Source organism: Triticum urartu, unplaced genomic scaffold (genome assembly GCF_003073215.2).
Source record: "Triticum urartu cultivar G1812 unplaced genomic scaffold, Tu2.1 TuUngrouped_contig_7041, whole genome shotgun sequence".
NCBI lineage: Eukaryota > Viridiplantae > Streptophyta > Magnoliopsida > Poales > Poaceae > Triticum > Triticum urartu.
Window position 1 is genome coordinate 1 of NW_024117853.1, and position 12,312 is coordinate 12,312.

The 12,312-nt window shown below is 42.1% G+C and overlaps 1 long non-coding RNA gene across 1 annotated transcript; it reads left to right on the forward strand.

The window, feature by feature from the left end:
- The first annotated feature begins 6,619 nt into the window (after positions 1–6,619).
- Positions 6,620–8,168, forward strand: LOC125531406. Its single transcript, XR_007293212.1, has 4 exons — positions 6,620–6,688; positions 7,054–7,359; positions 7,577–7,653; positions 7,752–8,168. It is a non-coding gene; the product is annotated as an uncharacterized LOC125531406 (long non-coding RNA).
- Positions 8,169–12,312: the final 4,144 nt, after the last annotated feature.

Genomic DNA, 12,312 nt, shown 5'->3' on the forward strand with positions numbered 1-12,312 from the left:
ATCCCAGTTTGTGCTAGCCTTCTTAAGGCAAACTTGTTTAACTTATGTCTGTACTCAGATATTGTTGCTTCCGTTGACTCGTCTATGATCGAGCTCTTGTATTCGAGCCCTCGAGGCCCCTGGCTTGTAATATGATGCTTGTATGACTTATTTTATTTGTAGAGTTGTGTTGTGATATCTTCCCGTGAGTCCCTGATCTTGATCGTACACGTTTGCGTGTATGATTAGTGTACGATTGAATCGGGGGCGTCACATGGGGGCGAGGCGGCGGCGGGGGCCGCAGGTATACAACGCCAAGGCCTCCCAGGTTCTTAGGCTGACAGACCAAATCCCAAGCCGCCAATGATTGTAGTGGCATATCCGTGTTCCCTCTCCACGGGCGGCGGCGACAGGAGGTAGCCGGGAGAGGTTACTGGGGGTGGGGGACGATGTGCTCGTGGAGTTGGGCTGGGCTGCCTGTTCATTTTCATCGGGCTTTATAAGGGACCGACGGTAACAGAATAATATTATGTTACTAGTAACAGAATAGCCCTGGGTGAGTAATAGTTATTCTTCACCCCCCCTCTATTTTATCATCAATGTATCGTGATTTTCCTTTCGTAAGTTTTGTCTTATTTTCGACGTAAAAAGAGACCGTAAGAATATATATAATCATCGTAAAAATATTTTATATTATGTAAAATTATAAACATAAAAACATAGTGTAAAATAGACATAAACTGCAATTATTTTGTTTTATGATCTATATTTTTATTTTCTTATCCAAATTTTATGTAGTGGATCAATAAAAATGTATCTATTTGAATTTTAAACATAATTTAATTATAAAATGATTATAAAATTATCTCGGATGAAAAATAACTTCTTCTGCACCCAGAATTAGAATAGTTATTTGGATGAGTTAATACCACAATTGGTACATAAACTTGTAGGGGTGGGAACAGATTCATACAAGAACTAAAAAACCCCACAAAACTAGTCCTCCAACTTGACTGCTGTAACAAATTCATACAAAACAGCTGTGGAGGCGCCATTTGGCATGCCACGCTGGATTTTGGCACTCCTTAATTTTACAAAAAGCCCCTCGCACTCTCTGTATTTGTGTTGCACGGTCGAATCCCTGACTACATCGCCCTCTCTGCATCGATTCCCCGTTCCTAAATCCCTAGCTCCTCCCCCTTGCCGTCGTCCTCTTTGCCGCCAGGCGTCTCCGCCGCCCTCTCGGCCACCCTCTCCGCCAGCAGCCGTCTCCGCCACCCTCTCCAGATGAAGGGGTGCACATCATTGAGTGGGAAGCAGAGGCATGGAGCAGGGGCGTCGTCGTCGTCAAGCCACCCTGTCCCGCTCAATGGATGTGACCTCGCCGGTACCAGCATGACGAAGGACGGCGAGACTTGGGCGAAAATCACCGGAGAGGTGCGCTACATGGATGTCGATTTCTGCAAGATGCGTGTCCCCCTTCCCCTTGCAGATTTGCTTTGGATGCCCATGAACTTGGGCTTTCCTGATGCTAACATTTGATTTGCTATGATGGTAGGGGACTGAAAACCTACCAGAATTTGACTAGGGTATACCTCAATCCTCTCCTGATGCTGCTTTCAATGGCACTGACAAAAGTGACCATTGTTGCCACTTACTGAACCCTGCGAGAAGAGTTTGCTCTGATGGATATGACTATGGGCGTAGATTTCTTGTTTGTCCTCGTGAGGTTAGTCAAGTGCCCAACTTTTATTAAAAAATGGCATGTCAAAATGTGGAAAAAGGTGGGTTGAACAAATTGTTGCACTGAACAAATTGGTATTATGTGTTTTGCAGGGTTATGATACATGTGCTTATCTGAAGTGAGTGGACAAAGAATGGCAGGGGAGGCCTAGGCAGGTGATTGGCAAACTTGCTAAAGAGAATGTGGCTCTTCAGAAATTTGTCTTTGACAAGGATGCTGAAATTCTGAGGCTGAAGGAAGAGAGGAAGGCCATGATCATGAAGCACAAGAAGGATATCAGAACTAAGGATAGGAGGGAAACTTGGTTAGCCTGTTTAGTCTGCTGCTCGGCACTGTTGTATGGTGTTGTAGCATTAGTGATAAGAGGTTTTGTGTAAGTTAGGTAATTTAGTATTTGACATGATGTGAGAGGTGAAACTATTTGTTATCAGTTGCTACTTGTACATATTATATGAAATCAATGGCTACCTATTATCTATGTTGAGTGTTGTAAACATTCCAAACTGGCAAAATTCTCTTATTTGTCATGAAATCAATGGCTTGTTCACTTAACTGAAATCAGTGATTCTCTTATTTGACATGAAAATATACTCATTTCTGTTAACTTAACTGTAAGAAAAATTCAGATCAAGCAAAATTCAGTTAACTTAAAGGTGCAAATTTCAGTTAAGTTAACCATTTGGAATGGGCCCAGGGATATTCAGGTAGTACAGCTTGGCATATTTGGCAGAAAGTGAGCACCTGGTACATTCTAATTTTGGATGTGTGCACATGGGCACAACATGAGCAGAGAACATGCAGATCAACATGGGCATAGAACATGCAGTTCAACAACAGTTCAACAACAGACTGACAACATAGATAACAGCAGTTGAACATCAACTGCTCAAAATAGATAACTTATATGCCAACATATATATCAGCATACCTAACTACTCTTCAGCATCTTTCATACCTAACTACTCTTCAGCATCTTCATTGCTTCTTCAGCTATTGCAGGCGGATGGAGCGGCGCACCTCCTTCAGCTCTTTCTTCAGCGGCGCCTTCTTCTTGTTTTGCTCTGGCTCCTTCACCTCTTCTACTTCTTCGACCTTCACCTCTTCTGGCAGGAGCTCGACGTCCGGCAGGAGCTCGACGTCGATGGGCTTGTTTCTGCCACCCTCAACGGCGGCCGGCGCAACGAGCACAACCTCATCCGTGTCGTCGTCAGTGATGACAACAATCTCCGTCAGGTCGTCGTCAGAGGCGTAGTCGGCATTGTCGACTGGAGCAGGCAGTGCGAGGACGAAGCCGCCGATGTCGCCGCTGAGGGGGACCGGGGCCAGAGAGGTGGCGGAGCGGTACATCCACCACCTAGCTCGCTGGTATGGATCCACGCTGAGCGTGCCCTCACGCATTGCCCACACGAGGAAGGATGGCGGCGGCACTGTGAGGCCTGTGGGGAAGGCACGCGCCTTCTCGCCGTCCGTCAGCTGCTTGGCCAAGCCGCGCGCGTGAGTGAGCATCATCTTCGGGGTCGAGAACCAGGTGCAGACCTCTCTGATCTGCGCGCGGAACGACTGGTCGTCGCCGGCCAGATCCTTCAGTGCAAGCTTCCATGGCTCGATGTTTGCCATGGCGACGGTGGCCGGCGGTGGTGAGTTGGGAGTGGAGGCGACGCGGTCGGCGTGTGGGGAGTGGTGAGTGGGGAGTGGTGGGCGGTGCGGTGGGTGGGTGAGTTATATTGACTTGATGCGGTGGGTGGGAACGCGAACCGTCCAGAGGAGAGGGGGCGTCTCGAAGAGTACAAGTAACTTTGTGCATCTAGCACTAACAAGTTCCTACTCTTACCGCACTAGCATTGCACTCTACTTCTCTGACCACAGGTCCTGGGTTCGAGACCCAGGCCAAACATTTTTTTTATTTTTTTTATTTTGGGCATCTCCAGCACACAATAAATGGAGCAGTACAAGTAGATGGAGGTGCAAAATTCAGTTAGTTCAAAAAAAATTCAGTTAGTACACATGACAAAATTCAGTAAAGTGGAGGTGCAAAATTCAGGAAAATGGAGCAGTACAAGTAGATTACTCCATGTAGCACTAACAAGCTCCTACTCTTACCGCACTGGCATTGTACCCTACTTGTCGAACCATAGGTCTTGGGTTCGAGACCCAGGCCAAACATTTTTTTGTTTTTATTTTTATTTTTTAATTTTGGGCGTCTCCAGCACACACAATAAATGGAGTTCACCCAAATTCAGTTATTTCAGTAAAATGGAGTACATGTGCTTCATCAACATATTCAATTACTTCATACATTCAGCAAATGCACAAAATTCAAGAGTTTACACAAACAAGTCAAGTATATTGTCTGTCACCAAAAAATTCTAAATGTCATTGCCACAAAAAATATCTCTTCCTCTTCTTCATTGTTGTCATTCAATGATTTGTCCAGTGGATCTTGCTCCTCAAATATCTCTTCCTCTTCTTCATTGTTGTCATTCAATGATTTGTCCACATTCTGAGCAAACAAATCATCATCTCCATCTTCACAATCATAGTAACTCTCATAAAAGTCTGAGTCAGTTTCATTCAATTCTTCTTCTCCATCATTGTTTTCAACTGCATTATCTGCATTCTCTGTATCTGCATCATGATCTGCCTCTGCATCCTGTCCTTCCATTGCATTATCTGCATCATGATCTGCCTCTACATCCTCTCCTTCCTCTGCATTCTCTGCATTATGATATGCATCCTCTCCTTCTTCTTCATCCTCATTTCCATCTGCAGTTGGGCATCCTTTTAGTATGATCTCAGGATATAATGTCTGAATCTTGTTCTCCTCATCAACTAACAAATCCAAAGTCTTGGCTTCTCTGCTGGACCTCACCATAGCAGCTATAACATCTGAATTGTCCACACAAAGCAGGCCATGACCATAGTCTTTATCTGGCAAAATCCAGTACACCTTGATTTGAGGGTCTGTAGGGTCATAGTCCATCCTTACCAAGCAATACTTGATCATCCCCAGTGACCATGTGTCTGAATGACAGTAGTCAAAAGCTTCATGACTGCACCCAATGTAAGAGAACTTCATTTCTCCTCCTATGCATTCCCCCAAGAAAATCCCATTGTGCTCAAACTCCACTGAGAAAAACTGGCTAGCTTCTCCATTTGTCACTGCAATAATTGACACATTAAATTTTTAGTGCACAACACATTCAACTATAACTGAATCATAGTTTCAACTGACAAAGTACAGTTGTCAAACTCTAACTGAATCTGTACATGATTTTCAAACAGAAATATGTACTGAATATCAACTAAAAGACCACCCTTTCATCACAAAACAATAGTAAAAATGCTGACTTTCATCTCAAAAAAGCTTGTACTTTTGCCAAACAGGGAAAGTAAGCATTTTTTCACTGAAATGTCGACTAAAAGACCACCCTTTCATCAGATTTTACAGTGCATCTACAGTTCAGTGCAACAATAGCATATAATCTCTGAATATGTGAACAATAAAATCACATCAACACATGACCTCTTTCCTCTCTGACCTAAAGGACCCCCCTTTCCCTGTATGCTACCCAAAACCCTAGGTCAAATCCCCTCACATTGCCCTGGATTGAACCCCCGAATTTCCCAAATCAGCATCAAGAAACCCTAGACAACCTTAGACAAGCTCATGGAAAGTACTTCCCCTACGAACCCTGGGGACGCACACAACCAACCCTAGTGAGCAGATTGACCCAAAATTCACAACCCATCGGCATGATCGGCCCAAAATTCACAACCCATCGGTAGGAACAGGGGAAGCACAGGAGGAGGCAGAGGAGGCAGAGGAGTGCTTACCGTATTCAGGAGGCCACTCGCCGGGTTCCCTACGTCGCGGCTCCATGGCGCCTTGTGTCGCCGCTGATGAGGCCGACGGCGGCGTCGCCTCGCAGGAGCAGGAGCAGATGAGGAGGATAGGACGGGCGAAAGAAGGAAAGGTTTTGGAAGGGGTTTGCATCGGGGCCGATGACCAGGGGGTTTCTGTCGGGGGTATGGACTTGTCTGCAAAATTGCTAAATCGCGAGGGTTTCTTTGTAAAAACATGTTTCGGGCCCGACAGAGCCTACCTGGCGCGCCACGTGTGCAGTTCGGGGTGGTTTTGTATGAATTTGTTACAACATTCAAGTTGGGGGACTAGTTTTATGGGGTTTTTTAGTTCTTGTATGAATCTGTTCCCACTCCTACAAGTTTATGGACTAATTGTGGTATTAACTCTATTTGGATCACGATCGCCCTATTGGACCCGATGGACTTGTTCCCGAACTCTCCCAACCCGTGTAGAAAAAAAAAACCACTCCCCGTCCACCACCTCCCCCGATCCCCAACCTTCCCCCGATCTCTCTGGTGCCAGGCGCCAGCGCCGTGCATCTCTCCCCGCTCCTCGATCTCTCCTAGCACCGCCGCTCCCCGCTTCCCCTACCTCCCGGCGCCGCCATGCCCACTTCCCTTGCCTCCTGGTGCCGCCGCTCCCCTATACCCCGCTTCCCCTACCTCCAAGTGCCACAGCCCCAACCTCCGCGTGCAACCAGGCTGCATTCCGCCGTCGCCTCTTGCTCTGGCGTGCCTCCCATCACCCTGGCTCCGGAACGCCTCCCACCGCCACACCCCCGGCCCCGGTGCACTTCCTGCCATCGCCTTATCTCCAGAAGCCGCGGCCACCCGTGACCAGCGACGGCACAAACAGCTACAGATCCAGTGGGATTCGCCCCCACTCCTGTCCATAGTTGCGTGGCTCGCGGCAAAACAGGGCCGCCGAGAAGAACATCTCCCGTCCGGCAAGGAGCACCTCAGGGGCGTCCGACGAGGAGCATCTTAGGGGCGAGGAACATCTCCCACCTCCTCCCTAGTGCAGAGCTTTCAGTCTAGGCCCCCGCGCCAAAAAACGTAGTGTCCACTCCTATGAAAATGCTCCTCCAATATCTTCAGGCGGTGAGTGTTCTTCATGTTCTGCACTTCTGCCCAGCTTCTTCTGAACTTCTGTTTGTTTCATACGTAGTGAATTTGCCCTGAAAATTAGACCATCCATATATTCCTTCAGCTCAGTAAATAGTTTGTCTAGAAACTGGTACTACTGTTAGTTACTTTTACATAATTCTTAGATGGTTGGTTAGCCTAAATCAGTAGGCACCGAGCTCAAAAACTGTGAAACTGAAACTCTGCACACTGCTCTAGCAGACAACAAGAGACGCTCTAACTGAAAATCCGAAACTCAATTGTGTCGCGAGTGCCTAACCATGTTTGTCGATGCAACTCTGATCACAAACTCCTTATTTTGCCTTGTGAAATCGATGCAGGTGTTGGCATTCGGTCGCAGAGAGATGTGTGGAGTGCTGCATTCCGCTCGTTGTTGACCCCGTGGCCGCAAACGGCCAATATTATTGTCGTGTGTGGACTGCAGCGACGACCGAATCCGACCTTCACCAGCATCACCGTTCTTCCTTCTCTTGTTCACCAACGGGCACCGCCCGTCATGGGTTAAGACACTGCTCGGACACTTCGAGGTGCCATCGATGGATGTCGTGTCAAAAAGATTCACTCTCTTCGGCTTTATTGCTGGGTGGAGCATCGCAACCTCTGCTGAGACCGGACCTACCTTCTAGGTATATATGCTTGTAATGATTCTCCCAACCGATTTAGCAATCCCTTTCTCCTAAGCATTGAACCTGTTAGACATTATTTACAACCTAAGACTTGTTTATATCTCTTGCGCAACCATTAGGTAGAAAATATACCTATAAGATAGATTAAGCGTACAATGCCAATGGTAGATCTCGCTGGTTCTAACAATCTTTCTAACATTGATGTTTTGTGTTGCAGCTTGCACTGGCACTCGTCTCATGCATATACTTTCTCAACGACAAGATGAAAAACCTTGGCAGGGCATCTTCTACAGGGTTAGTTAGCACCTGCATAGCAACATACATATGAGTACTCCCTTGGTCGTTATTAGTCGCACACGTATAGGGTGTTTAATCATCCTCTATACTTGCAGGCTTGGACTCTTTGCGAGTGGCTGGATAGTTGGTTCGCTGGTTGTCCCAGTGATCCTGGCATTTATTTTGCCGCGTACTTGGTGTCTGGAGCTCCTTACTTCGCTGGTCGCTTATGTATTTTTATTCTTGGGTTGCATCCACTTGTGACGTTCCACCTGCTAATGTCAAAGACAAACAATTTTGTACATGAGATGTTAATGTAAACATTGATACGAGTAATTGATAGTCTGGGTTGGTGTTTTTTCAGTAAAAGAAATTGGCTTGACTACTGAGAGAACAGTTTAGTTTCCAGCCTCGTCTCGATGAAACAGTTTAGTTAGTCCACAGGGATCAGACTAAATTTTTTCCTTGTGAGGTTTCTAAATGAACAGGTTCCACTAAATAAAATAGAAGAGTAATTATGATTATTTGTTCCAGACTGCAACCAAGCTAACTAGCTGCCCTTTTTTTAGTATGGATAGATTGTTTCAAGTGGAATTTACTGCACTTTTATTATGATCAGGTTTCCGAAGTAAGCTAAAACAATTTGGTTTGCAGCAGGTTTAGGCAAATCTTTTGGTGTTTGTTTCAAGGTTCAGAAGTAAGGAAGTACTAACTAGTTTAATGTAGTAGTTTTTCAGGGCTCAGATTTTGACGCCTCCGATGATTTTTTGTCTACTACACACAGTTGAATCTCCAAGTTATAAGATTTTGTCAGTGTTGAAGATTACTTTCAAACTGCAATCATCGTCTACTATTTGGTTGTCCTTTCCATTGCCCCTCGAGTAGCATCGTCTGTTGTTTCTTTCGCCAGCAGAGCACCACTCACTCACGATGAAGTTTCCTAATCGACTCTCAAACTTCAACAACCTAATCTGGACTTGTTTTATGAATGATCGATTGATTGGTCCAAGTTCTAACTATTGATTATCCAGTGGGGAGTTAACAGTCCAATCCATCCTTGTTGTACATGTCGTGGGTCGCTGGCAGGAGATAAGAATTACAGGCATCAGGTCACTTAGCTTCCATTGCTTTGTGGGCAAAAGATTATCAAAGTTCTTGTAAAAATGTTTTTTTGGTAAAAAGCATAGAAATTCATGGAAGTTTGATTTGTGTATGTTTGTGAGACTAAAACCATTTTCAGTCGTTGTCAACCAAAAAATGTGGATATGTAGTGCGTGTGTGTTTGTAGTACATCGAATTGAAAAAGACTATTTGTTGTCATGTAGATCAAAGAAAGAACATAGAAAATTTAAAAATGTGGATACACACATTTTCTATGTATGAGCAAAAAACAAAGAAAATGCATAATTTCTCCTTTATTTTCCTCTTTGTGATTGTGTGCTCTCCCTTTTGATCAAAATTGTATGCTCTCCTTGTGTTTTTACAAAATGTCCACAATGAAAGAAATGTGCCCTCTTCCCTGTGTGGTCTACGCATTTGGTTGCATCACAAAAAAAGTCAGTGAAGTTCAAGTATTATTGCTGTTGAAGAAAGTTCAAAAATAAAAGAATGAGGAGTTCCCAAAGTTTGGTGCATGCGTCAACAATAGAAGTTCATAAAAAAGATGCTCAAGAGGAATGATAAAAAATATTAGTTGATATGACAACCCCTTCGAGTCCAAAAATGAAAACCAGCGAAGTTCAACAAAAACCCCACTAATCCTAGAGTTCAAAAAATAAACAGAAAAGGTTAAAAAAACTAGGGAACATTCATTACATATGTGTAGAAGTTCAGAGGGAGCTACGAGAGAATTTCAGTGAATAAAAAATATTTAGGCCCAAAAAATAACAAACTTGTTTATTTCATGTAACAAAAACTTTAAAAATTCAAGGGGGGGATTTAAAAGTCGAGACTCAAGAGACAGGATGTGTAGAGAAGAAAATTTCTACGATGTAGACTTGAGTAATTCATGGTGGAAAAACCAATAAAAACAAGAAGTGAAAATTCAATTAACATACTAGTTCAAGAACTACATAAAAAAGAATTTTCCCATTTCTAAAAAAACTAGAAGTTCAAATTAAAATAACGGCGTGGTTCATTTTTTATAAAATAATAGGATTTTCCTCTTACTAACCAATAAAAGTAGGACTTCAAATTTTAAAAATGGTGAAGTTCAACATCTATAAGAAAATCAGATTTTTCTCATTATTAAAAGAATAAAACCAAGAAATTCAAAATTTTAAAACCAAGAAAAATCAGGTTTCTCGTTACTAGAGAATAAAACCAAGAAGTTCAATTAGAAAAAGGAGAGGAGTTTGATATTTATTTGAAAAAAACGGATTTTTCTAGTTACTAAAGAATAAAACCAACAAGTTCAATTTGAAATAATGAAGAAGTTCGATGTTTCTAACAAAAATCCAATTTTCACATTTCTAAAGATACACAAAGAAGTTCAAATAAAAAAAGTTAGAGCGGTTTGATGTCTGAAAAAATCAGACTTTTTCCGTTACTAAAGCAAAATAGAGAGAAGTTCAAATAGATAATAGTCAGAAGTTCATGTACTGCATGGTGTGCGTTTCGTATAAGAAAAAAAGGAATAAAAAGGTGAAGTCCAAAATTTTGTTGCTAGAAGTTCAAGTGCTCGGCGCGAGAAAGTTCAAAAATTCTTGTGAGAGAGGTTGAACAAAAATACGCGACAGATGTTCAAGATGAAAACAGCGGTAAGTTCAACTACTACACGAAATGCGTTTGAGATAGGAATATAAGAATAGAAAACAAAAAGCTTAAAAGGTTTGTTGCAAGAAGTTCATGTGCTCCTCCCGGTGAAGTTCAAGATCTCTAGTGCGAGATGTCTGACCTTCAATTACATGTTAAAAACAGGCAAAAAAACAATGTTGTTTTGCCATCTTTAAAAATGCTCTCAAACGACAAAAAATTGTAACGTCCGTCTACATGAAAAAGATGCTTCTATTCATAAGCTTTACAACGGTATATTATGTGCTATATTCCGATGAATGGTTTGAAAGTTTTATATATACCGTTAAAAACACATTTTTACGCATTCAAAAAACTATTTTGAACTGTCGCGAGTATGAAAAACTGATCAACACAAAAAAGTTGTGTGTTTTCAACAGCTTTCCATCGGTATATCATTTGCTCAATTCCAGTAAGTGATTTTGGAGTTACGGGCAAAAAACATCACGTCAAAAACAGAGTGAAGTTCAAACAGACATGCCCGAGAAGTTCAACTACTTCATGCAGTGCATTTCCATTCGCGGTGAAGGCAAAAATCACGATCTCGTCATTTTCTAATTTACTTCAAAACGACAGGAATATCATTTGTGTAAGTTCAAGTCCTCGGTAGGTGAAAGTTAAAAAAATATTGTGAAAAAGTTTGTACAAAAGGAATATCATTTGTATAACACTGACCAATGGATGAGAAAATTACAAATGAGAATACGTCACAGAAGTTCAACGTGAAGACAGCAGGAAGTTCAACTACTACACTTAATGAATTTTAGATGAAAAACTTTTAAAACCATCACGAGTATGAAAAAAATGATCAACATGGGAAAGTTGTGCGTTTACAACAGCTTTCCATCAGTATATCACTTGCTCAATTCTGGTGAGTGGATGGAGAGCTACGAGCAAAAAGTCACGTGAAAAAACAGAGTGAAGTTCAAGTAGACATGCCGAGAAGTTCAAGTTCTTCACGCGGTGCATTTTTGAAGAATCTGTTTCCCGATAAAGGCATAACGAATGATCTCACCGTTTTTGAAATTACTTAAAAATGGCTACGAATCAGAGAAAACCATCAACATGAATTTTTTTTGCATTTTTCGTAGCTTTTCAGCGGTATATTATTTGTCCCATTTCGATAAAGTTTGTGGAAATTACGGCGAAAATACGTTTTTATCTATTTTCAAAAATCACATAAAATCGTAAGGAACTGGTAGAAATAATATATACGAAAAAGTTTCGCATTTCCTTAAGCTTTCTAATGCCATATCATTTGCTGCATTCGCACGTACGGTTAAAAAATTAGCTCGAAAATACGAACTCGTTGGAACTTGTATAGTTTTCTAAATTACTTTTAAACTATTCAAAATTAGAAAAACCTTTTAACATGAAAGAGTAGCGCATTTTCATAAGCTTTCCAACGCCATATCATTTTCCTCAATTGGATTTGCCATTTATAAATGACATCGAAAATACGAACTCGGCTGTTCAGTTTGCGAAATTTTACAATTTTCCAAATTACTCTATATCCATAGGGAATTAGTGAAAACTTTCAACATGTGGAAGGAGCGGTTTTGCAGAAGCTTTCCAACGCCATATTATTTGGCTCATTCCGATAAAGGTTTAGAAATGCGATCGAAAATACGATTCACGCTTTTTGTATGAAGAAAAAATGGTTTTCAAAACTGCTCTTAAACCGCTTACATTTTGCGAAAAAATGGTATATCGCAAGCCCCATTTGGGCAATGTTGGCGAAAGTTCAACCTAGCACAGGGGGAAGTTCAATGTACTACTGCCAGGGCAGGTCCGGTTGTGATCAAAACAATATTCTCATCCCGTGATCAGAATAGTGTTTACGTATATATATATATATATATATATATATATATATATATATGT